We start from the raw sequence: 27,783 nt of genomic DNA on the forward strand, positions 1-27,783 counted from the left end.
CCTTATACCAAAATAGCCCTTAACAAAATGGCCTGTAACAATGCCTTGGAGAAAAGACGTCTGAGGGGAGATATGATAGAGTTCTATAAAATAATGAGTGAAGTGGAACAGGTAGATGTGAATCACTTGTTTACTCTTTCCAAAAATACTAGGACTAGGGGGCACACAATGAAGCTTCAAAGTAGTAAATTTAAAATGAATCAGAGAAAATATTTCTTCACTCAATGTGTAATTAAACTCTGGAATTTGTTACCAGAGAGTGTAGTAAAAGCAGTTAGCTTAGCGAGGTTAAAAAAAGGTTTGGCCCGCTTCCTAAAGGAAAAGTCCATAGACCATTATTAAAATGGATGGGGAAAATCCATTGCTTATTTATAGGATAAGCAGCATAAAATGTATTATACTGTTTTAGGATCTTGCCAGATACTTGTGACCTGGATTGGCCACTGTTGGAAACAGGATGCTGGGCTTGATGGACCTTCGGTTTGTCCCAGTATGGCAATACTTATGTTCTTATGTACTTATCTTGAGGCTGTGATGGAAAAGGCTGATTTGGATTTAGTGGCAATCACAGAGACACGGTTCACAGAGAACCATGACAGTGATATAGGGCTATAATCTGTTCAGGAAAGACAAGTTAGGAAGAAAGGAGGAGGGACATTATATTTTAAAGATAATATTAAAGCCGGTTAAGGAAGAAGCACTGTGGATCAATCTGGAAAGAGGGAAAGGCAAATGTATTTACATTGGTATGATATACAGGCCTCCTTCGCGGACAGAAGAAGTGGATAGAGATTTAATGGAAGACATCAAATATAACTGTGAAAGATACATTAGTGATAAGAGTAAGTGCAAAAGTGGCATTGTGAGATGATGATGCCTCTGTATAAGAGTCTGGTGAGACCTCATTTAGAATAATCTGTACAACTCTGAAGACTGCACCTTTAAATAGATTTAAACAGAATAGAGTCAGTCCAGAGGGTGGCTACTAAAATGGTCAGTGGTCTTCATCATAAAGTGTATGGGGACAGACTTAATGATCTCAATATGTATACTTTGGAAGAAAGGTGGGAGAGGGGAGGTATGATAAAGACATTTAAATACTTATGCAGCATAAATGCACAGAAGCTCTGGATCGAGGGGACATAGGATGAAGGTGAAAGGGGATAGACTCAGATGTAACCTGAGGAAATATTTCTTCACAGAGAGGGTGGTGAATTCATGGAATGGCCTCCCGGTGGAAGTGGTAGAGACAAAAACAGTATTTGAATTCAAGAGAGCTTGGGACAAGTACATAAGATCTCTAAGGGAGTGATAGGGAGAACAGATGGCATGGATGAGCAGACTGGATAGGCCATATGGTCTTTATCTGCCTACATTTTTTTTCTGTTTCTCTTTTTCTGTGTAATATCTCCTATCCCTCTGTAAGTCATTTCATTGATATAGAATAAATTAACATTTAATGATGAGGATGGCATGCAGATATCTGGACCATCAGAAAGTACCTACATATAATAATAAACGTAAACCACTTTAGTTGTACCACAGAAATGCAGTATATCAAATGCAGGACACTTTACCCTTTTTATCCTTTACCATTGTGAGGTGACCACAGGTCATTTGTGCATGCGCCAATCTGCATACAGGTGCTTACCAACTGTCCCTATGGACTCTGTATGCTGTCACAGTGTAGCTGCTAGAATATAGATGCCAATGTTGATGCAGGGTTACATCTAAGCAGATTGTAGTCAAGCTATCTCAGTCTACATGTAGCAACTGTGATAGAGCATAGGTGCCGATAACCAGCATAATCCTTGCAACCCCAGTGAATAGCTTGACCTGCCCTAGTGGGGATCATTCTAGGCAAATGTCATAATCTACACACATACAATTCATAAATGAGTTGATAAGATTGAGATGATGTGCCACAAATGTAGAGTGCCTGCTAGTTCTAGATTATATATTTGATACAAGTGGTGAGAAAAGATAGTCCCTTTGAAGCAGCCGTCACAGTCAAATGGCACATGAAGTCTCATGCTTGTACTTTGCCTGATGACATGCACCCTGCTTAGCAAGTTGACACATTGACTGTTTTTTTGAGTATTGAACATAGTAGCATGCCTGATATATCATCTATGTACTGATCACATCAGTGACCCTTTATCCCAGTACCTGAATCCAATGGTCTTCCTAAGAAACATACACCCTTCCCCCACTACTATCACTATCCCCGGCCTGTACAGAGAATGACATCCATTATACTGCAGTGTGATGTGCCCTTTACCTCTCTCTGTAGCCACCTCCCAGCTTTTCCATTTCCCACCCTTGTAGGCCACCCTGGGCATACCCTGGTCATCCCGCCCTGGGCATACCCTGATTAGCCCATTCGCCCCTGCCCATTATGTATCCTTTCTCAAAATGGCTGTCACAACCTCTAGCAGAAGCCTCATGGTACTGCTGAGTATCATGAGAATGTTGCTAGAAGTCATGGTGGCCATTTTGAGAGAATTGTCCATTTAATCGTATTCTTTGTTTTCTATCTTTTAACCAATCACTAGCAGGACATTGCATCCTATACCATGGCTTTTTAATTTCCTCACGAGCCTCTTATGAGGGATTTTGTCAAAAGCTTTCTGAAAATCTAGACACACTACATCAACTGGCTCAGCTTTATACAAATGTTTATTCATCCCTTCAAAAAATTATAGCAGATTGGCTCAATGCATGTGTATTTGTGCCATTAAATTATGTTTGTCTATCTGTTCAGTAATTTTGTTCTTTATAATAGTCTGTACCATTTTCCTAGCACTGATGTTAGGCTTACAGGTCTAGTATCCCAGAGCACCCCTAGATCCCTTTTAAAATTTGGCTTTATGTTGGCCACTTTCCAATCTTCATGTACTGTGGTTACACATAGCTAATAGTAGATTTCCAATTTTATTTTTTAATTTTTGAGCACTCTCAGAGTATATGGCAAGCCATGAAATCCAGGTGATTTGTTGTTCTTAAGCTTGTCATTTTGAACTACTACATCTTCTAAGTTGACTGAGATTTGCTTCAATTGCTCTGTGTAGTCACCTTTATTTTAGATTTATTACTTATAACCGCTTACAAAGCATAGAATTCATTTAGGGCCCAATATTCAGCACTATTTAACCAGCCAGGAATGGCTCTAGCCAGTTAAATAGTGCTTAGCTGGCTAAGCGTTAATGTTCAGTGTGAGATAGCCAGTTATCTCTGCTCAATATTAGCGTTTAGGTGTGAATTTTATAAAATCGCACCTAAAAAATTAGAGCTGAAAAAAATGTTTAAGTACTTTTCTATAAGCCACGCCTAAAGTTAGGCTTGTTTCCTAGAATAGCGCTTAAACACAGGGATCATACATAAATTTAGGCATGTCCATTTGCACCAATGAAAACATGATGCAAATGCCAGTGCCAAAATCTACACACTGAATCCCCTTTTCTATAATTGCGTGTATAACTCTAATTCATGCCTCATGCTCCACCCAAAATGCCCATGCCCATTTTTGCATCCCCTTTTCCAGGAAACATCTAAAATTTAGGTGCAGATCACGCACATAAATTTGTGCATATCTATCTGTATATATATATATATATATATATATATATATATATATATATATATATATATATATATATATATATATATATATATATGAATTTATTTACCACCCTTTTGAAAGAATTCACTCAAGGCGGTGTAGACTAGATCAGACATGAGCAATAGGCAATTACAGCAGTAAAAATATTCAAATAACAATACAAAGTATGGCATAGTATAATGTCAACACAATATGTAGTAGAATATTTTAATTGACAGTGAAGGGTAAAGCAAAGATGGAACATATAGACAGGTAAGAAAGTAAGAGGAGTTAGAAAATAAGGTGAATAATTTAAAGAAAGATGCATAGGAGGTCAGAGAGATGGTTAAATATTATTTCAGCTAGGGTAGGAGTGGATAAACATGTCCTGCTGCAGTATGTGCAGCCCATGTCACTCCTTGTGTATGTGAATCAGACTAACAAGTTAGTTGCTTATTATTATTTTATAATAATATCAATATATTAATTGATATTAATATTAAATATTAATGTTAATATAATCAATATTAATATAATTGAAATTAATATTAAAATCAATATCTTAATTGATTTCAATTAGTGCCAATAATTGCTTATTAAGAAGCTAATTATTGGCACTAATAGGCTCATTATTCAATGAAATTGCAAACGCACCCAAATTTGAGCGCTCAATTTTGGCATCTGTTATAGAATTAGGGGGTTAGTGCATAGTTTCTAACCGCTATATCGCATGATATAGCCGGCTATCAGCGAATGTTCAAGTGCTGGCCAGCTAAGTTTAGCAGGCAAATCCGACCGCAGAAATAGCAGTCCTATCTTTGCTTGCTATTAACCAGACAACACTGAATATTCACATAGCTGGTTAAATTAGAGCTGGTCAAAAAAAACCCTGAATATTCAATGCCAGTCTCCCGAAACAGCCTGGCACTGAATATCTGAGATCAGTGCCGCTGGCGGCAGCTAACCACACTGCCTGCCACCGGCTAAATATCCGTGGGTTAGTCTCTCCACTATGGCCTTGTCTCCATGAGTGCTCCTTTTATTCCTTGATGATTTCATGATCGAACTGACTCCCTTATGTGCTTTCTGTTTCTAATGTTCCTCATAGGCTTTCTACGTCTAATGTAGAAGAAAAGGTTTTTGCCTTTACAGCAAGCTTCTTTTCAGATTTTCTTTCAGCCTTTCTTATCAATGCTTTGTATCTAACTTGCCAGTGCTTAAGCTGCTTCCTGTTTTCTTCATTCATATTGGGCCTGATATTCAAAACGACTTAAACGACCAAGAGTGGTTCCTGGCCGTTTAAGTTGCCTGTCTGAGGCCACCCTGGTATTTTCAGAGGCACTTAACCGAATAGTGCTGCTGAAAATGCATGTTAGTGCCCAAGCCAACCCAGGCTATTTTGGCAGTGTTCCAGTGACAGAGTTTTCACTTTGCAGTTAAGTGCCAATTTTCAGTGCTTAACTGACTAATGGGTCTTTTTACTAAGCCTCAGTAAAAAGTGGCCTGCTGTAGTGAAGGTGCTTGTATTGGGCGTGTGCTGGGCCAGTTTGTACTGCATCTACAAAAAATGGGGGGTTTTTTAATGGCACAGGAAAACGGCCTGCAGTAAAAATGAAATCAGCACACTCCCTGAACCAGCCTGAGCCCATAACACCACCCATTGATCTAGCAGTAAAGGCTCATGCGCTACACACGCAGTGACCAGCTGACGTGCGCCAAGTGCTGATTACCTCTGGAACCAGCGTTCGTAGGAAGAAATAAATAAATAAATAATTCATCTAGGCATTCTGGGCATGCATCAAATCTGAAATTGCCACCAGGAGGGCACACTGTCCTGGCAGTAGTTTCATTTTGGTGCACGCTACATGCAGAGGGACCCTAAGATAACTGCATAAATAGGACTACATAAAATGAAGTCTTTATGTCGTTCTTCATAGCTGGTTAATTGCCATATATCACACAACTGGCTATGTTTCCTCTAGCTCCCTATACCCGGAAATTCAATGCTGAAGCCTGGATATGGCCTGGCATTGAATTTATATGTATAATTCCAGCAACAGTTGACAAAATGCTGATCGCTAATGGCTGAATATCGGGACCACTGTATTTTGAAACAATGTCCATTTCTGATTTAAACTCTTAACCATTGTAGCTACTCTTTTTAGCTTTTTAAAATCATTTTCTTCATTTTATCACAGTTGCCCTTTTGAAAGTTAAATGCTGACACAGTAGATTTCCTTATTGTCTTCACTACAGTTAACTCATATTTGATCATGTTATGATCACTATTGCCTAGTGGACCGAATACTGTTTTTCTCTTGTACCAAGTCCTGCATTTTAGTAAGGACTAGATCTAAAATAGTTCTTTCTCTTGTCAGTTCCTAGGCCAGGTGCTCCTTGAAGCAGTCACTTATTTAATTTATGAATTTTACCTCCAAGCATTTCCTAACATGACATCCAGTCAATAGTGGCGTAATTGAAATTAAAAAAAAAAAAACCTTAGGAAGGCAGCAGACACAATTCCAAAAAAACTATTAGTTTTCTTAGAAATTGAAATCACCGATTATTGTAGTGTGGTGAATATTTGCAGAGGAATGTGGAGGAGCAAAGGGGTTGGAAATCTGATGCAGAACTGAACTCTGAGGCACACTGTGTCCAGAAAAGGAGGAAGGAGGGGTCATTGGTGATAATCCCATCCAAAGAGAAAAATTAGGAGAGTACATCTCTTTTGACCTGAACTCAGTGTGATGTACTGGGTCTATTCAGAGACTTAAACTTGAGGATGCTAGTTAACAAGAATAAACTCCAATCCTTAATCCCATTCTTTAATTAATACAATTGATGACAAGATAAAACAAATCACTTACAATTCTGATGCGACAGATTAGGGATTCTGTACATACAGAGTGAGTCTGTGTCTGTGATTAGCCCCTCTCCCTGAAAGGAGGAACTGCCAGTGCCTGCTAATTTGAATACTGAAACATAGGACTAATAGAAATAGTCAAAAGCATCATAAAAGATCTAAACAAGTCTGTATATTCCTTGCAACTCATGAACCTAGCTTAGAATTATGAAATAAATTGGCCTCAAAGTTCCCAAAGCCTGCTTCAAACATGCAAAAGGCTTTTTTGGGGGAGTTCAAAGTACTATCATAGGCCAGCTCTGCCTAGAAAAAATAACAGGAGAAAAACTTCAAAAGGAGAAAAAAAATCCCTTTCCAAAATATCAGGCAGGCAATAACTAATAGCTACATATTTGCAAGGAAACTTCAATTCAAAATACCAAACATTCTAAAGAAAAGCATGTGTACTCAGTTTTAAAAAATGCTTGAGCAAATCACTTAGCTGTAGTCCCAGCATCCAAAGTCAGCAGCGGGCACAAAAGAAATCTTCCATCAACCAACGTTTGTAATCCAAATCAAAGCATTTCACATGTAGTAATCATACTCGACAAGAGCCTTGTTACACCTAACTGCTGCATCAGGAGGAAAGAACTGAATTTATCAGAAGCAACAAGATGGCTCTCTAAAAAGATCTCCAACAGACCTTGATGTTCTCTAATTAGCTGTCACTACAGACGTAATTTCATATTATTTGAAAAACATGCGCCATTCTATTGAGCAATTTAGACCTTCCAGTTCAATAGAACTTCTGGAGTTCTGTGAATTGCAAGTTTCGTACTGAGAAGCACTAATGGACAACTCACTAATAGACAGATCACCCGCTTGAAGATAAACGTGGTTTTAATATATATTGGATAAAAGGGAAAGGGAAATGGGACTTGATATACTGCCTTTCTGAGGTTTTTGCAACTACATTCAAAATGGTTTACATACAGTGGTGGAAATAAGTATTTGATCCCTTGCTGATTTTGTAAGTTTGCCCACTGACAAAGACATGAGCAGCCCATAATTGAAGGGTAGGTTATTGGTAACAGTGAGAGATAGCACATCACAAATTAAATCCGGAAAATCACATTGTGGAAAGTATATGAATTTATTTGCATTCTGCAGAGGGAAATAAGTATTTGATCCCCCACCAACCAGTAAGAGATCTGGCCCCTACAGACCAGGTAGATGCTCCAAATCAACTCGTTACCTGCATGACAGACAGCTGTCGGCAATGGTCACCTGTATGAAAGACACCTGTCCACAGACTCAGTGAATCAGTCAGACTCTAACCTCTACAAAATGGCCAAGAGCAAGGAGCTGTCTAAGGATGTCAGGGACAAGATCATACACCTGCACAAGGCTGGAATGGGCTACAAAACCATCAGTAAGACGCTGGGCGAGAAGGAGACAACTGTTGGTAACATAGTAAGAAAATGGAAGAAGTACAAAATGACTGTCAATCGACAAAGATCTGGGGCTCCACGCAAAATCTCACCTCGTGGGGTATCCTTGATCATGAGGAAGGTTAGAAATCAGCCTACAACTACAAGGGGGGAACTTGTCAATGATCTCAAGGCAGCTGGGACCACTGTCACCACGAAAACCATTGGTAACACATTACGACATAACGGATTGCAATCCTGCAGTGCCCGCAAGGTCCCCCTGCTCCGGAAGGCACATGTGACGGCCCGTCTGAAGTTTGCCAGTGAACACCTGGATGATGCCGAGAGTGATTGGGAGAAGGTGCTGTGGTCAGATGAGACAAAAATTGAGCTCTTTGGCATGAACTCAACTCGCCGTGTTTGGAGGAAGAGAAATGCTGCCTATGACCCAAAGAACACCGTCCCCACTGTCAAGCATGGAGGTGGAAATGTTGTGTTTTGGGGGTGTTTCTCTGCTAAGGGCACAGGACTACTTCACCGCATCAATGGGAGAATGGATGGGGCCATGTACCATACAATTCTGAGTGACAACCTCCTTCCCTCCGCCAGGGCCTTAAAAATGGGTCGTGGCTGGGTCTTCCAGCACGACAATGACCCAAAACATACAGCCAAGGCAACAAAGGAGTGGCTCAGGAAGAAGCACATTAGGGTCATGGAGTGGCCTAGCCAGTCACCAGACCTTAATCCCATTGAAAACTTATGGAGGGAGCTGAAGCTGCGAGTTGCCAAGCGACAGCCCAGAACTCTTAATGATTTAGAGATGATCTGCAAAGAGGAGTGGACCAAAATTCCTCCTGACATGTGTGCAAACCTCATCATCAACTACAGAAGACGTCTGACCGCTGTGCTTGCCAACAAGGGTTTTGCCACCAAGTATTAGGTCTTGTTTGCCAGAGGGATTAAATACTTATTTCCCTCTGCAGAATGCAAATAAATTCATATACTTTCCACAATGTGATTTTCCGGATTTAATTTGTGATGTGCTATCTCTCACTGTTACTAATAACCTACCCTTTAATTATGGGCTGCTCATGTCTTTGTCAGTGGGCAAACTTACAAAATCAGCAAGGGATCAAATACTTATTTCCACCACTGTATATTCAGGTACTTATTTTGTACCAGGGGCAATGGAGGGTTGAGTGGCTTGTCCAGATTCACAAGGAGCTGCAGTGAGAATTGAACTCAGGTCCCCAGGATCAAAGTCCACTGTACTAACCACTAGGCTACTCCTCCACTCTACTCCATGCTGCAATTTCAAATATACATGATATGTTAAGAGAGAATTTGTAGGGTAAATGGGGCTTGATATACCACCTTTCTGTGGGTTTTACAACTACATTCAACGTGGTTTGCATAGTATATGCAGGTACTTATTTGTACCTGGAGCAATGGAGGGTTAAGTGACTTGTCCAAAGTCACAAGGACCTGCAGTGGGAGTCAAACCCAACTCCAGAGGAATTCCCTATGAGAAAAGGCTAAAGTAGCTAGGACTCTTCAGCTTGGAGAAAAGATGGCTGAGGGGAGATATGATAGAAGTCTATAAAATAATGAGTGGAGTGGAACAAGTAGACGTGAATCACTTGTTTACTCTTTCCAAAAAGACTAGGAGTAGGGGGCACCAATGAAGCTACAAAGTAGTAAATTTAAAATGAATCAGAGAAAATGTTTCTTAACTCAACGTGTAATTAAACTTTGGAATTCATAGTAAAAACAGTAAGCTTAGCAGGGTTTAAAAAAGGTTTGGCCGGCTTCCTAAAGGAAAAGTCCATAGACCTTTATTAAAATGGACCAGGGAAATATCTACTGCTTATTTCTAGGATAAGCAGCATAAAATGTATTTTTTGGGATCTTGCTAGGTACTTGTGACCTGGATTGGCCACTATTAAAACAGGATGCTGGGCTTGTTGGACCTTCAGTCTGTCCCAGTATGGCAATACTTATGTACTTATATACTTATCTCCCCCATGTAGGTTGAAGCATCTATAACCCCTCTTCCCCAGCCTTAGTACTGTTCCCCTCTTTCTACTCTACCCTATCTCTACTCTTTGAGCATGGTGTATGTGTGTTAATTCCATTCCTATCAATGTAATGTAGTTCTTTTCCTTTTCTATGCATTTATTGATTTCTGTATACCGCTGCTATCTGCAAGTTAGCGGTACAACAAACTTTAATAAATTGCAACTATAATAAACTATTGCTGGTGTAAGTGTTCACACTTACAAATATATGTGTATATATACCTAGCTATGCTACCAATCCATAAAAAAGCAAGCACTTACTTTTCTTTATGAAGAATGCTCCAAGTAGCACTGTTCCCTCTAACCTGAGCGGGAGTCCTCCAACTGCATTGCTGCCAAAGAGGGATGATGTTTCAATATTGTTTTCTCGATCAATAAGGATATGCAGGTTCCCTGGAGTCCTGCAGAGCTTGCCTGTCCCTTATTATTGAAAATGTGATAGTGAAACAGCACCCCCACTGGCAGGACTGTGGGTGGAGGACTCTCCTAAGTGCCCCTTTATAAAATTGCCCTCTACATGTCTTATTGCTTTCATTGCTCTGCTTGTATATGTTTTCATTTGGCTGAGGGAAGATCCCAGTCTCCCCTAATGATTCTTCCAGTATGGGTTGTGTGTGCCTGTCCTGAGAATTCACAGAGTATTTAGTCAGCTACCAGGGATCTGTCATACTTGCTCTGTGTGCTTGGGAAGAAAATGGTGGAGGAGTTTTTAACATTTTAGCCACATAGAGATGGTGTGGTTGGTTATACCTGTGTAAACAGTACCCCCAATTAGCTGGGACTGAGGGTGACCTATGGGGCAGTAACTTATTGTAGGAATTCAATATTTGCAGCATTTCTATTCCAGCCCTAGTTGACCCACACAGCAGAAGACCAGACTCCAGGATTAACACAGAGATCTTCCATATGGCAATGCACACCATTGCCACTGAGTTGACAGGCCAACCCTTCATGAATAAATTAAATAAAGCAATGCACTGTATTTCTTTAGAAGGATTCATTTTTATTTATTTTATTTTTAAGTTTGTTAGAAAATTATTTCCAAGTCTTGAATTTCTTGTTTCTAGTCTTATGAGATTTAAATGCAAGGTATGTTAGTTTCACATTCCTCCTGTGGTGCTGTGGTCTCCCATAAGACAATATTATTTTACCACGTCAACTCTGTTTATGCCATTCGGAGCACATCTGTCATCAAATCTCAATTAAATCAAACCTTTCCATCCACAGCTAAAACAAACTGTTTACTTACATTGGCTAACTATTTACTTCACAAGAGTTAGAGGACCCAAATATAACAGTATCATAGGTGTCTAGGGATATGCCGGGGTCAAAAAATTTAATCTAAGGAAGAAAGCCTAAGCTTTTGGCTGCAACAAGAGACCTTATTCTCCCTTACTGGAGTAAATGGCAGCATTATAATGTTATTCATACCTCATGTGGTATCCTAACAACTCTCCACATTCAAGCTGAAAAGGGATTGATTCCCTTTGCTGAAAAGTATTAAATTTGTCCCTTGAGATTAGTATACTGGCAGTTTTAAAGGATGAAACAGGATTAGATAAGGTTTCTTGACTGAGAAAGCGTACCTGAAAATGGTATGAGTGGAAAAGCCTCTTGTATTACATGGCTCTGGGAAGAAAAAAAATGCAGCCTTTGTTTTAACACTTCAAATTGCAAGCCCGATTTATTAAATTGTTGGCTGACAGAAGATTTCTGCAACCAGGAGTTTATCAAAGGGAGGGAAAGGCACGTTAAAATGGCAAAAGTGGTACTTGTTATTGTGCTTGCAAGCTCCAACAGAAAGCCCTTGTTGCTATTCTTCTGCTTCAAATCTGTTCAAACAGGCTTATAATCACAGACACAAAAATCTGTTGCTTTCATCTGCTGAAATGTACTGAATTTTGCTAGATTGCTCAATGTGTTCCCAGGAACTAAATCATAATTAATTGTCATTTAGTAAAATTGGGCATTTTTATTTTTTTGTAAACATCCTGCTCCAGTCCTTACAGACAGAAACACTCACTGCATAAATGGGCTTAGTAAATGTTGTTTTGTTTTGTTGAATGTATACTGCAAGCTTGTGACAGAAAGGTCCCTCTTCTCAGGGAAACCATATTATGTCATCTCTATTGGTTTCTCTGCTTTATCCCCTATTCTGCTGCCTCCCCTAAATTAAATATGGTCTAAGAAAGAGAGGGGAGAGATGGATGTCACAAATAAAAGAAAGATAGAAGTAAAACTTAGTAGCAGCACAGGTTCAAGTTTAAGGGCCCCCAAGCAACATATTAGAAAGACTACTCCTAGCAAGAGGCATCCACCTCAGAAGATACAGGCAGTGGTGTAGCTATGGTTGGGCCTGGGTGGGCACAGGCCCACCCATTCTTGGCTCAGGCCCACCCAGCAGCAGCACCTCACATCAACATCTCTCCTCCTCTGTGGCATCCAGGCATCTGACTGCCCATCGCTGAACCCCCATCCCCTGCAGTGATTCAATTATCGCTGCCTGCACCGGACCTGCAGGCTTTCATCAGTCGGGTCCCGCCCTCGCTTTCATCATTTCCTGCCTGGCGGGACCTGGACGATGGAAGCCTGAGGAGTCGGTACAGGCAGCAATAATTGAATCACTGTAGGCACTGAGGATGCTTATAAGGTATACCAGGGAGGGACAGGGTTCAGAGATGGGTAGTCAGATGCCGGGACACCACAGAGGAGGAGGAGATGTTCATGTGTGGTAGGTGAAATAAAATCTGTATATTATTTAATATCTCGGGAGGGGGGGCTGTGGAGTGCTTCCCCCCCTCCGGAGTACTGGTCTGTTGGATACAGGAGCATCTATAAATGTGCTGCCTATTTCCCTGCATGCTCTCTCCATCTCCCTTCTCCACACTGCAGGAACTGCATCACTGGGTAAATGTGAACATTGTCTAGAGAAGGGCATTGCAAGGGACAGAGCACCTTCTGTTTCAGAAGGGCGACACAAGAGTTCCCAATCTGTTCTATTTTCAGCCTAGCTGTATATGTTTGCATTTCCTAATCACCCCTGTGCTCTCTGCCAGTCCAGGGGGAGTTCAGCAACTAGCGCCCAGATATAGGCAACCAGGAAGATCTGTGTTAATATAGTGTTCTGCAAAGGGCCCTCTGCACAGAGCTCCGTTTGGACAATACCAATTTAGCATGTATCCAATACCTAACTTTCAGTGTGAGCACTTACACTGCTGAGACCTGGTGTAAATGCTGGTGAACATCTAATAGCGGTTGGGTGTCTAAATTCTGGGAATACACCTGACCCGCCCATGCCCCTCCCATGACCGCACCCCTTATGATTTGCATACCATTAACTAGTTTGCATGCGCATTTGGGATCCACACTCAAATTTCTGTGCCCTATACAGAATCTAAAAAATTCTATAGCTAACCATATAAGCTACAAATGACCTCTTTAAGTCACAACTGTGAAACACTACTGAAATTTTACTGTAAACTCTATGCCATTTTGAACCAAAACTTGTTCTTGGATAACAGTGGGATTCAAGAATGCATAAATATATCTGTGGGTCTATGTAAAGTAACATGTGCAAATCATGAGGTCCTGATAAACTTGCATTTTAAAAAAAAAATCTTCTGCTTTTTCTTGCTGTTCCAGAATAACAGTATCAAAATTTGACAGCAAGGATAGTATTTCTCCTATTTCATCTAAATCTGAAGAACAATAGAAGGAGAAAGAACATCAACCAAAAAACTAACCTGTGAGAAGCATCCCAGTGTTGCCAAGATCCACTGTGGGGCTAGTGTAATTTTTAGGACAATACAGTAAAAGTACAGTTTATTCTTTTAAACAAATTCACAATTCCGGTTTCCCGAGATGGCAAGACAACCCTGGCAACTTGAAATATGTAGACTCAAACTGTTTCTACATCCGAGCCGTTACATTATGGACAAAATAGTAGAGGAAGCCTGCATTCTTAATTGCATGTTTGCTAGTGTTTCTGGCATCAATTAGCCACACAGAATGCTTATGATGAGACTGTGGCTGTGTTGAAAGCATATTTCTCATCCAGACTATTTGAAACGATCCAGAAATTAAAATTCTAAAAAAGCAACAACCGAACAAAATTGTCACAGCTTTCATCAGTTAACTTTGTTGGATGGTCGAATCTAGTTTTTGCACAAAAAAAAAAAAAGGAGCAGCTGAGCTGCAATCTTGGCTGTGGAATCCAAAAGTGGGAAGATCTATCATATCACTTAATGTTTGATATTGCATTTTGGTGCTACTATAGTTAAGGTCAAGCACATGAAAGCGATCCATTTGATCATGTCAACAGAAACACAAATTTTCAATGATTACTAATCAAAAGAGCAAAGTCTTCAGTCACTGGTATTTTCTAGACACATTGCAGAGCCCTTTTACTAAGCTACGTAAGCGCTTATGCGTGCCCAATGTGGGTCAAAATGGAGTTACCGTTCTGCTACCGCTTGGCTCTTGCGGTAATTTCATTTTGGCGCGTGTCCAGAAAAATAATTTTTATTTTCGGACAAGTGTATTGGACACGCACCAAGTGGCATTTGATGCACATAGGTGATTACTGCCCGGTTATCGTGTGAGACTTTACCTCTAACTCAATGGCTGACAGTAAGGTCTCAGACCCAAAATGGATGTGCGGCAATTTGGCAAAAAAATTTTTTAAATGATTCTGCGCACACCCAAAACACACATCTACACTACCGCAGGCCATTTTTCAGCACGCCTTTGTAAAAGGGCCCCTGAATCCGTTGATTTATCAAAGCATCTATAAGATCAAAACCATAAGGATTCTCAGCTGAGCACCAGCTAAAAAGAAAATTAACATAGAATATACTTTCACTGTCTTCTCATGAGATGTGCCAAGCAATCTTCTCTCAAGATCTCCTGACCTTATAATCATCTTGCTATATGACTGCCAGAAAAGAGCATTAGCCTTGTTGCATCTTGCATTTTTAAAGTTTGATACAGAGCAACACATTTCAAGATTCACTACCACAAAGAGTCCCAAGTGAACACAGGATAAATTTTGCCTGAGGAAACATGCTTGGAACATTTGTTCCTGGCATGACAACCTAACTGATTCTGTCTCTGATATAGCAGCTTCCAGCATGAATTCTGAAGTATTCGGAATGGAGAGAAAATCTGAGAGACTTTTTTTTAAAAGATTATTTCTGATGAGAGGCTTTTTTTTTTTTTTTAATTCTTCATTGCACTGAGGGAGGATTTGATTAATTGTCACTTTTAGTTTGGCCTTTGACATGGGTTGTTTTGATTGATGTTGGATGGTGTGCAGTATGTTGATGACTGTGTGTGTGCTTGATCATATGGATTGTTGGTTGAATAAAGGGTATGTTGAGAGATATTTTTAATGGGGCTTTTAATGTATTTCTTCCTGGGTCATTTACCCCCTCATTCTATAAAGGTCACCTAAATTTAAGCACCTTTATGTCTCTCTCTCTCTCTCTCTCTCTCTCTCTCTCTCTATATATATATATATATATATATTTTTTTTTTTTTTTTTACAAAACTTTCCACATTCAGCAGAGCTCTTTGTAAAATACTGGAGGAATTGTGAACATTCCAGTTTGGACATAATCCCCCCCGACATTTAGCTGGCAGCGGTGAGTGTTTTACTGCCCGCTGCCAGTGTTATTCCTGAATAATCAAGGCCAGGCCCTGTCTGGTCTACAGCACTGAATATCCATTTTTTTAAATCCAGCTAACACATAGCCAGTTAAGTCTATATTCAGCCCCTCACCGCATTTTCCAAACTGCTTAAAGATAGGACTGCTATATATGCAACTCAATTTAAGTGGTTTCCTCATGCGGTCAGGGACTGAATATTGGCACTTAACTTGACCCTGCCCCTGGAATGCCCCCAACTTTTAAGTTTGATGCTAACCGGTCATTTTTAGTGAAGATAACCGGTTAAGTCCCACTGAAAATGACTGTTTGGTAGCCATTTCCAGCCGGTTAAATCATTTTGAATATCAGCCGGATTGATTCCTACCTTAATTGTATGTAGTACAGAACAGGCTATAAAATTTTAAATAAATGAATAAAAATGTCCTACATAAAATGGACCTTCATATGTTTTTATTAAATTGTCCTAAAAAAACCCCACAGAAATCGTTACTAAAATGTAGCCATGCACATTTACACTCGCTCAGAAGGATGTATAAATGTATGTGGCTGAATTTATGTACAGGTGAGTATTTTATTCCCAATGCACATGCTTCCATGACTTCATCTATCTCTACCCAAACTATGCCCCCAAACTCACCTATACCTGTCTCACATAAAATTATGGGCCTTCTTGCCACTGCATTCACTTTTATGCATAAGATAATTTTATAAGGACGTATTTTACTTGTATACACAGGGATATATCCTAAAGGGGTAATATCATAAAGGGTGTCCACAGGTCTTTATAAAACAGGTTAGAAGTAGGCATCAACTTGGCCTTCACACATATGCAACCTGTTATAAATATTTCAGTCCAAAAGAGATCTAAGGTATTGGGATTCCAAGAATATGTATTTAACATTTTAAAACATGGACCTCAAAATAAATGATGTGTCAGGAGCCCTAGCTTCATGGCACATAGCAAAGAAATGCTGTCTCCTCTCTTGAGTCAACATCACAGGATTTTTTGACCCATAAATTCCTGAGCATTGCAGATGCATTGTTGTAGAACCATAGTTAAGTCCTGCTCAAAGTAAAAATTAACCAGAAATGTAGCATTGTTTGTCCTCACTGGGAACCTGATACCTAAACTGTCCATTAACAATTGAGCTTAAGTTTGATTAAAGACAAGACCTGAGGTATGCCTATCTTTAGATGAGGAAAAGGTCTTATTAATTGGAGGAATAGCCTCATCTGAAATGAAACAGGGTAGCCATCTTTGGAAAGTTCAAAACCCATGGATTTAAATGTCTAGCTTGTTTTTCCAAATTTTCAGTCTTCAGGTAGTTCTTTAATTAAACTGACACTTTTCTCTGGGACTTCAATCCTACTGCTTTAAACTTTGAACATCCACAGAAAGGAGAGGAAGAACTGAGAACTGGGTTCAACTCCCACTGCGAATCCTAGTGACCCTGGGCAACAAGTCACTTAACCCTCCATTGCCCTCAATTGCCCCAGGTACAAAACTTAGATTGTTAGCCCACTAGGGACAGAGAAAACACCTGCATAAATGTATACGGTGCTGTGTACGTCTAGTAGCGCTATAGAAATGATTAGTAGTAGCAGTAGAAGAAGTAGTAGTAGTAGTAGAAATAGAGGAAATTTCCATAATATATTGGGAAATATGTTCATCCAATCTAAGTCAGCTCAGATAGAGTCAAACATGACCATTGAGGAATTAGATGGAAAAGGCCCCACTTTAGAACCAGGAACTCTAGTACATCCCAGAAGTAAACTTTTAAATCTCACTACCAAAACTGAAGATCCATTAGGAAGGTCACCAAGGCTATACTGTCCATCTAACAATTCTTTCACAAACTTAGCCCCTAAAGAAGCTACAAGATGTCTTTTCTGCAATTCAATAGCCTCTTCTTTTGTTTGTGGCATTTGTAATAGTATCATGCAAACCAGTCAAGCTCTTGATTCCCTCAGTGGCTGCCAGGCCAAGTGCATCATCCAGGCATTGGCCCACTCATTGGCAGCGTAGCTCCTCTGCTATTTCACCTCAGAGGTTGCTGGGCTGAAGGTAGCTGATTCTGGGATCATCAACAAATATACCTCCCAAATCACCACCCAGTACTCTATGTAAGGACAGATCTTTATGTAAGGAAAGTAAATAAAACCAAAAGGAAAAGGAAGCTGATGTGGTTCAACAAAGTGTCTGAAGGAATAAAGGCAAAAGAGACGGCATTTATAAAATACAGAAGAACACTAAAAAAGAATACTGCATAAAAATCAAAGAATCAGGCTGGAATTGTATCAGGCTGCTAAGATAGGCAATATGTATTTATGTTTTAAGCAGACATGTAAAATGCACATAGCTTGATGCCTGAATTGTCAAGATAGTTCAGGCATCAAGCTATGTGCATTTTACATGTCTGCTTAAAACTTATTTGTTTCAGAATTATGGAAGAAAATTAATATATTAGTTTTAATTGACAGTAATGTTATGCTGTAATTCTGGTTTGTCCAGTCTTTTTATGTGTAACCCACATAGAACTGTGAGGTATTGTGGACTATAAAAACAAAATGTTTTACGTTATGTTATGTTATGTTATGTTATGTTATGTTATGTTATGTTATGTTATGTTAAATGGTTAGTGAAAGAACAGGTGGAAGAAAAAAATGTCTATAGACATAAAGAGAGGTGGCAAGACTTTTTTCAGCTATATTGAGGAAAGGAGAATGGCTAGAAATGGAATTGTGAAGCTGAAACTGGCTGAGAACAGATATGTGGAAAGAGATGAGGAAAAGGCGAACATACTAAATAAATACATATGTTCAATGTTCATGGAAGAAAATCATAGAGAACGATCTCTGTCAGTTGACAAAGGCATATATAGAAGTGGAGTAGATATTGCACCATTCACAGAAGAAAGTATCTATGAAAAACTAGAAAAACTGAAAGTGGACAAAGCCATGGAGCTAGATGAGATACACCCAAGGATACTAAAGGAACTCAAAGAGGTTCTGGTGGCCCCTCTTGAAGATTTGCATAATAGATCCTTGAGACAGAGGAGGTTCCACAGGATTGTGCTCCCTCTCTACAAAAATGGTGACAGAGAAAAAGTGAAAACTACAGGCCAGTAATTTTCATTTTAGTGGTTGGAAAAATAATGAAGGCACTGTTGAAGGAAAGGACAGTAAAATTCCTGGAATTCAATGGCTTACAAAATCTGAGGCAATATGGTTTTACCAAAGGAAAATCAAGTCAAATTAATCTGACCCAAAGTGGTGAACTGGATTAGAAACTGGTTGATTGACAGATGACAGAGAGGGGCATAATCGAACGAAAATGTCTGTCTCCATGGGCGTTTATCTCCGAGAATGGGTCCGTAAAGGGGCGGACCGAACCGTATTTTCAAAACAAATAGACGTCCATGTTTTATTCGACAATTTGTGAGCTGGGCATTTTTGTTTTTCAGCGATAATGGAAAATGAAAGCGCCCAGCTCAAAACGAATAAATCCAAGGCATTTGTTCGTGGGAGGGGCCAGGATTCGTAGTGCACTGGTCCCCCTCACATGCCAGGACACCAACCGGGCACCCTAGGGGGCACTTTTACAAAAACAAAAAAAAAGGTAAAAGAGCTCCCAGGTGCATAGCACCCTTCCCTTGTGTGTTGAGCCCACCAAATCCCCCTCAAAACCCACTGCCCACAAGTCTACACCATTACTATAGCCCTAAGGGGTGAAGGGGGGCACCTACATGTGGGTACAGTGGGTTTGGGGGGGTTGGATGACTAAGCATTAAGCAGCACAATTGTAACAGGTAGGGGGGGATGGGCCTGGGTCCACCTGCCTGAAGTCCACTGCACCCCCTAACAACTGCTCCAGGGACCTGCATACTACTGCCAGGGAGGTGGGTATGACATTTGAGGGTGAAAATAAAAAGTTGTGAAACATCATTTTTTGTGGTGGGAGGGGGTTAGTGACCACTGGGGGAGTCAGGGGAGGTCATCCCCGATTCCCTCTGGGGGTAATCTGGTCATTTAGGGCAACTTTTGGGGCCTTATTCGTGAAAAAAACAGGGTCCAGGAAAAGTGCCCTAAATTCTAGCTACAAACGCATACTTTTTTTCCATTATCGGCAAAAGGCGCCCATCTCTGTTCGGGTGATAACCATGCCCCAGTCCCGCCTTCACCACGCCTCCGACATGCCCCCGTCAACTTTGTACGCTTCCGCGAATGAGTGCAGTTGAAAACATCCAAGTTTGGCTTTCGATTATACCGTGTTATTCGTTTTTGTGCGATAAACGTCCATCTCCCGATTTAGGTCGGAACTTGGGCGTTTTTCTCGTTCGATTATAAGCAGGAGAGGGTGTTAGTAAACTGAATTCATTTGGAGTAAAGAAAGGTAAGTGCCTCAAGGATTGGAGAAGGCAATGGCAAACCACTCCTGTATCAAGCCAAGAAAACCACAAGGTGGGGGTGGGGTCCCACATTGTGTGCTCACCAGAAGTCACTCCTGCCTCAAGGGCACATCTAGATCTAGACCTTAAAAGCCTATTGTACAGGCAGGAAAATGAAAAGGGAGAATGTACCTCACGGAAAACTCTCAACACTTCAGGAACCATTGTATTGGGTATTGTCTGATGTTGTGGATTTTGCTTTGAAGTTTAAAGTCCCCAGGTGCAAGTCATATATTAAAGATACAGCAGCAATTTTTACATTCTTGTCCATTGGTACTGAAAGGGTCATTATTGGTCACATTTGATATCACAACCCTATATACAAACATTCCTCAGGAGGAAACAATCAAGCTTATTCATCATTATGTTCAAATAATGTCTTTGACTGCTACAAGGGTTGAAGTTTTGCTGAAAATTGCACAGATAGCCCTGCAAAAAAAAATTTTTGTTTCACCAGTGATTCTTTATGCAGATAAAAGGCACAGTCATGGGGGCTATGATGGCCACCACTATAGCCTGTCTTTATGTTTCCAAATTTAAGAAAATTTATTGTATGGCTCTTCACAATTTCAGCATGTGTTGGAATGGAAGCGTTACATTGATGATATATTCCTAATTTGGACTGATACAAAGACGGGTTTCTCAGTATTTTTGCAATGGCTTAATTTATGCAATGAGAATTTACAGTTTTTAGTGACCACTGATTTCTACACTATCACTTTTGAATATCTTGACAAAACTGTAAGGCTCTAGGTTTGTCACCACTTTGTATCGCAAAGACACTGATTGGAATACTGTATTACATTACTCTTGTTTTCACCCGAGACATTTAAGAGTTAATTTATCTAAAGGGCAGTTTTTAAGATTGTGCCACTTGTGTACCAATATACAGCATTTCAAACAAAAAACTGAAACAATGTCTTCTAAGTTTATTTCTCTGTAGCATCTCTCATTTCATTTAATATAACTTCATTTATGTATTTTTTGTTTGTTTTCTTGTTTTTCAATTAGGGATCTTAAATTAACATCAGTTATCTTTTACAGTTTCCCTTTTGACAGTATTTCATTTGCTTACAGTTTTGGATCTGCATTCTTTATATACTCTAAATTTAAATGCAGGTTTATTGCATAAAAATAGCATGGCATAAATAGGTTTTTATATGGAAGTCATGTTGTTATTCTGAAAGAAGAATGGTTGCTCATCCTGAAAGTTCAGCACACTATATATTCATATATCAAACCTATGAAATCTATAGCAAGGTCAATGTCTGCTTACCTGGAGGAGTTTGGAAAGGTGATTAGCAAAAGAATGAATTGGATCAGAGTAAGTAATCCTCTTATGCCTTGATGATCTTTTTTTTTTTTGTAGAATTCTAGGTGCTCTTGGCAGAGTGCTCAATTGGAAGGCGTGTAGGGGAGAATTCTATATATGGCACTGAAAAAATTAGCGCTGGAAAAAAACACGATTAGCGCTATTCTGTAAACCTCACCTAAAATTAGGCGCTGTTTATATAATTCACCCAGGCCCATCCCTATGACTATAATTTAGGTGCGTCCATTTACACCAACTAAAACCTGGTATAAATACGTGAGCCTAACTTAGGCACAGATCGGGTATATTCTATAACAATGCTTCCCAAGTCCGGTACTGGAGTATCCCTTGCCAGTGAGGTTTTCAGGATACCCACCATGAATATGCATGAAAAAGATTTGCATATAATGGAAGCAGTGTATGCAAATCAAATTCATGCATTTTATTGTGGATATCCTGAAAACCTGACTGGCAAGGAGTACTCCAGGACCAGACATGGGGAAACACTGCTCTGTAATACTGCGCTTAAATTTTAGGAATGCCCATGACCTATCCATGCTCCTCCCCTGGCCAAGCCCCCTTTTGAGATCCACACGGTAGAATTTACGTGCACCACTTATAGAATATGCTTAGCAAGTTGTGCGTGTAAATTCTAATTAGTGCCGATAATTGTTCTTAGTGGACAATTATCAGCACAAATTGGCTTGTTAATCAATTAAGTTATGTGCACAATTTGGTCACACAGCAAAAATTGCATGCGAAACTTTAGTTGCCACATATAGAATCCCTTGGGTAGAGGGTAATTTTATAACAGAGAACCTATGGAGTGGAGGAGTGGCCTAGTGGTTTAGAGCACCAGGCTTGACATCCAAAGGTGGCCAGTTTAAATCCCACTGCTGCTACTTGGGCAAGTCACTTAACCCTCCATTGCCTCAGGTACAAACTTAGATTGTGAGCCCTCCTGGGACAGAGAAATATCCAGAGTACCTGAATGTAACTCCCCTTGAGCTACTACTGAAAAAGGTGTGAGCAAAATCCAAATAAATAAATAAATAAATATTTTAGAATGACAAGTAGTTGCCTACTCGCCATTATAAAATACTGGAGTGTGTGACAAAGAATATGCATTAATTTGTAGGCACTTATACCTGTAAGATGCACATACTTTATAGGTTCCTAAATAGAGGTGCACCCATTTATACCAGGTCAATGGCAGTACATGAGTACACCTAAGTATTTTGTAAATTGAATGTATAAGTGGAAGCCCCACCCACGTCCTGTCTACGTGTACATCCCCTTGCAGTTATGAGCTGTAGCATTTACATACGGTTTTGTAGAATAGTTCATAGTGCACTTGCACATGTAAAAATTAAAATGACAATAATAGCAGGTATAAGGCAGTGATACAAAAGGTCAAGGCAAGTTAAACTGAACATACTGTGAAGAAATACATCTCCAAGTTTTCATGCTATGTCCATGGGCGGTATATGATGAATTTGTGAACAACCTGTGGTTTCCATATCTGCACATGTTCCTTCACCATGTATTTCCACCTGATTCATAAGTCTGTCATTGGATGGCAAACCACTGGATCAGTTGGAACAGTGATCGCTTTCTAATTAGTATCTACAGTGTTTCCTTAACCTCAAGATGTTTCCACCTTGTTGTTCGTAGTTTGTTGGACAGTTTCTTAGTGCACATGGACTTCTGATGTAGGCATTATTGCCGAAAAACGTCCCATGTCAAGCCGTGCATTCATACTGCAAAAGTGGAATTTCTGTTTAGATTACTTATTTGTAATGAATTATAAAATTGTTTCCTTGGACTTCTTTTTTTTGTCTTTTTGGTTTGCTCTGCTGACAGTAGTCATTATGTACCCATTTTAATATATCCCAGGCCCCACAGTTTTTATGGCTGTCATTGTTATGGATTTGGCATAAGGGATCATTTTATAAACGCCATTTTGCACCTATATGCCAGTAGATGTGTGTTAAATACTTCTTATAAAACTATCCTGTGCATACAAGTAAGTGTAATGACGGGAAAGTGTGTATTTGTAACTGACTTTAGTGTAAGTATTTCTTGGGTGGAGTTTTGACAGAGTGTGGACAGTCACAATTTATGCACATAATTAATAAAATACTCTATAGTGAGTATGTTGCACATGCATTCATTCCTAAAGAAGCAAGAAACAAACCCATACGTATCGTCCAAAGCAAAAAAAACAAAGTAGGAGTAGGGGTGGACCAAATGATCTCCAGCAATGAAATGAGTTGAAAACAAGTCTTCTTTGGAAAAACACTATATATAAAGGACCCGACACAGGACTGTGTTTCGGCAGAACAGACCACCTGCCTGAGCAGTCACATGCACTGTATATCATGAAGTACGAACAATAGAAGGCAAACTATCAAGGGCATTTGCAGTTGTTTCTACTTTCTCATGCTGAACTGGCAGGAGCATTATACTGAGAGGTTTTCTACAATACCCCTTGGTGCAGCACCGCTACAGCAGCTGTCTTCATAGGCCTTCTCTTGTTTGTCCTTCGTGATATACAGTGCATGTGACCCTTGAGGAAGGTGGTGTGTTCTTCCGAAACATGGTCCCATGTCGGGTCCTTTATATATGGTGCTTTTTCTACTCATTCGGTTGCTGGAGGTCATTTGGTCCACCCCTACTCCTGCTTTTTTTTCTTTTTTGGGGGGGAGGGGCATTGCACATGCACTCATTTACACCAGTTGTCATACTGGTGTAAATGTACATGGGTTCATTTTACTCACAATTTCTGCAGGATTTGTGCCAGTATTTTATAAAAACACAAAGACGCCTATGTGCCTTTATAATCTAGGTTACAGATAGGTGTCTTCTTGCCCTCTGAAGCTAAGTAACTTGTTTTAAAATTGCCCTTTTAGTATGTAAATGTTAGCTCTAGCTTCTAGTTGGGATCCAAGTCTATTTATGATAAGAAAACATATTCAGCATCTGCTTCTGCATCAGCAAAATCAGCTCTGTAGCTGTCAATGTCTCTATGAAAGCAGTAACTCCTGTAACCTTTAAATGCTGCCCAAATTCAGGGCCGCCGAGAGCCTGGGCTGGGCCCGGGGCAAGGCCACCCCTGGCCCCCCCACCGCCCCCCCCCCCCGAGGTCATCGTCGTCACTGCCCCCCTCCACTCGCCCCCCTCCGTCCACCACCAGGCCGGGGACCCCCTGAATTGAAATCATAGCGCCTCACCTCGACCTTGCTCCGTGTGAAAGAAGCGGAGCAGCAGCAGTCTGCAGATCGCCTCCCTTCGGGCCTTCCCTCCCTGTGTCCCGCTCTCAAGCAAGTTACGTCAGACGAGGTCGGGACACAGGGAGGGAAGGCCTGAAGGGAGGCGATCTGCAGACTGCCGCTGCTGCGCTTCTTTCACATGGAGCAAGGTCGAGGTGAGGCGCTAAGATTTGAATTCAGGGGGGCCCAGCCCGGTGGTGGACGGAGGGGGGCAGGTGGAGGGGACTGCAGCGCTGGGTCCCCCTTGGAGGCCCGGGCCCGGGGAATTTTGTCTCCCCTGCCCCCCCCCCCCTCGGCGGCCCTGCCAAATTTGGGTGAGATGCTGAGATGTGCACAAATTAATTAGTTCATGAGCCATTAACATGCAACAATTGAATTCTAACAATCAATTATTGATGTTAATTTGCACCAATTCGGAGTTCTACACACATCTACCTGTGCACTATTCTATAACAATGGAAGCCCAAATCCCATAGCATGCAAACCAAAAAGGGGCACGGCCATGAGAGGGGCATGGGTGGGTCAGGAACATTCTAAAAATTTGGGTGCAGTGTTATAGCATACTGGGGATGCACACCCAAATTGCATGCCAGGATTAATACCAGGCTTCAGCAGGCGTAAGTCCTCGGACCCAAAGTGGGGTGTGGAAATCAGCACTAAGCATTATGCTATAAAGGGTGATCAGCTGGGGGTGTCCTTTCTAGAATAGCATTGAATGCTGATTTATTTCTGGCACCAATTTTTGAGTGCATTTACTGAATCTGGCCCTATGGGCTAGATTCTATTTATGATGCCTAAAAAAACCATCACCAAAAAAAATACACCTAGGCGTAATCTATAAACTACGCTTAAAGTTAGGCATGGTTTATAAAATATGCCTAAATTTAGATGTAATTTATAGAATATGCCCAGCACCATTTCCTGTGACTAAGTTTTGTCGCAGCCATTTACACCAATTAAAACCTAGTGTAAATGTTGATATCTAAGTTGTGCATGAAATTGGCATATTCTAAAATACTGTGCATAAATGCTAGGAATGCCCATGAACTGCATCTTAGAATTTACGTGCATCAGTTTATGGAATACACATGAAGGGGCATAATCGAACGGAAACGTCTATCTCCATGGGCCTTTATCTCCGAGAACGGGTCCGTGAAGGGGCGGACCAAAGCGTATTTTAAAAAAACATGGACGTTTATCTTTTTTTGAGCTGGGCGTTTTTGTTTTTCAGCGATAATGGAAACCGAAAGCGCCCAGCTCAAAAACGAATAACTCCAAGATATTTATTCGTGGGAGGGGCCAGGATTCGTAGTGCACTGGTCCCCCTCATATGCCAGGACACCAACCGGGCACCCTAGGGGGCACTTTTACAAAAAAAAAAAAACAAGGTAAAAGAGCTCCCAGGTGCATAGCACCCTTCCCTTGGGTGTTGAGCCCCCCAAATCCCCCTCAAAACCCACTGCCCACAAGTCTACACCATTACTATAGCCCTAAGGGGTGAAGGGGGGCACCTACATGTGGGTACAGTGGGTTTGGGGGGCGGTTTGGAGGGCTCCCATTTACCAGCACAAGTGTAACAGGTGGGGGGGGGATGGGCCTGGGTCCACCTGCCTGAAGTCCACTGCACGCCCTAATAACTGCTCCAGTGACCTGCATACTGCTGCCAGGGAGGTGGGTATGACATTTGAGGGTGAAAATAAAAAGTTGTGAAACGGCATATTTTGTAGTGGGAGGGGGTTTGTGACCACTGGGGGAGTCAGGGGAGGTCATCCCCGATTCCCTCCAGTGGTCATCTGGTCACTTAGGGCACTTTTTGGGGCCTTATTCGTGGAAAAACAGGGTCCAGGAAAAGTGCCCTAAATTCTCGCTAAAAGCGCATATTTTTTTTCCATTATTGGCGAAAGGCGCCCATCTCTGATTGCCCAATAACCACGCCCCAGTTACGCCTTCACCACGCCTTCGACACACCCCCATCAACTTTGTCCGCATCCGCGACGGAGTGCAGTCGAAAATGTCCAAATTCAGCTTTCGATTATACCGCTTGATTCGTTTTTGTGAGATAAATGTCTATCTCCCGATTTGGGTCACAATATAGGCGTTTTTCTATTTCGATTATAAGCAGGTTAGGGTCCTGTTTACTAAGCTATGCTATAGTCACACTAGCTTTTTTAGCGTGTGCTAAAAATTAGCACGCACAAACACTGGACACTCTCATAGGAATATATGGGTGTCTCTAGTGTTTAGCACACACTAATTTTAGCATGCGCTAAACACACTGGCTCACCTTAGTGAACAGGGCCCTTAAAAAGTTGAGCGAGTAAGTTCTAATTGTTTGTTAAGTGGCAATTATCGGCACTGATTGGCTTGTTAAACCAATTAAGTTGTGTGTGCAAAACAGATCTGTGCAAGTAACTTAGGCCGTACTATATAGAATTGGGGGAAATATGTGCAGGCCTTAGCTCCTGAATGAAACAGGGTTGTCATTGACTATAGGAGGTGACTCCATCCCATGTTCAGGTGCTTGGCTCCTGTGTGTGCCTGCTGTAGATTATAAGTGAAATCATTCAGCTTCCAGTCTATCAGCAGTGCAGGAAATCAGCTGCTGTCTGTGACCACTCCCCATGTGTATATAAAATGGCGACACACCATGAACCATGCTGCCAGAGACCTCATCTGTGCCATTCATCCCCATAATAGTATTTGATGAGACATGCTTAATCACCCGCCTTGTTTTAGCTGCTAATCATGCTGTAATTTCTCAGCTTCAAATGCAGACTGTTTTTATGTGAAACGAAAGGGGAAAATAAAAAAAAAAGATAATTTTGTCAACAAAGATGCACATTTAAATTGGCAGAGTAATTATTTTGAATGATATAAGATCATACTGTTTAAAAAAATATAAGTAAATATGCCTAAGTAATAATGCCACAGCAGGGGAAAATATTTCTCAGACAAAATGAAAATTGATCAGATTCATTCTGTGCTTGCACTCCTTTCTGCAGCTAGCATCGCTGCCTGCTAGGAACATGAACTGTATAATTTTTTTTTAATCCAAATCCTTCTATTTTATCTTGTGAATTTTCTGTAGGAAATAAGGGTGTGGGGGAGAGGAGAGGCAGGTCTTCCTTTCCAT

This window comes from Microcaecilia unicolor, chromosome 9 (genome assembly GCF_901765095.1).
Source record: "Microcaecilia unicolor chromosome 9, aMicUni1.1, whole genome shotgun sequence".
Classification (NCBI taxonomy): Eukaryota; Metazoa; Chordata; class Amphibia; order Gymnophiona; family Siphonopidae; genus Microcaecilia; species Microcaecilia unicolor.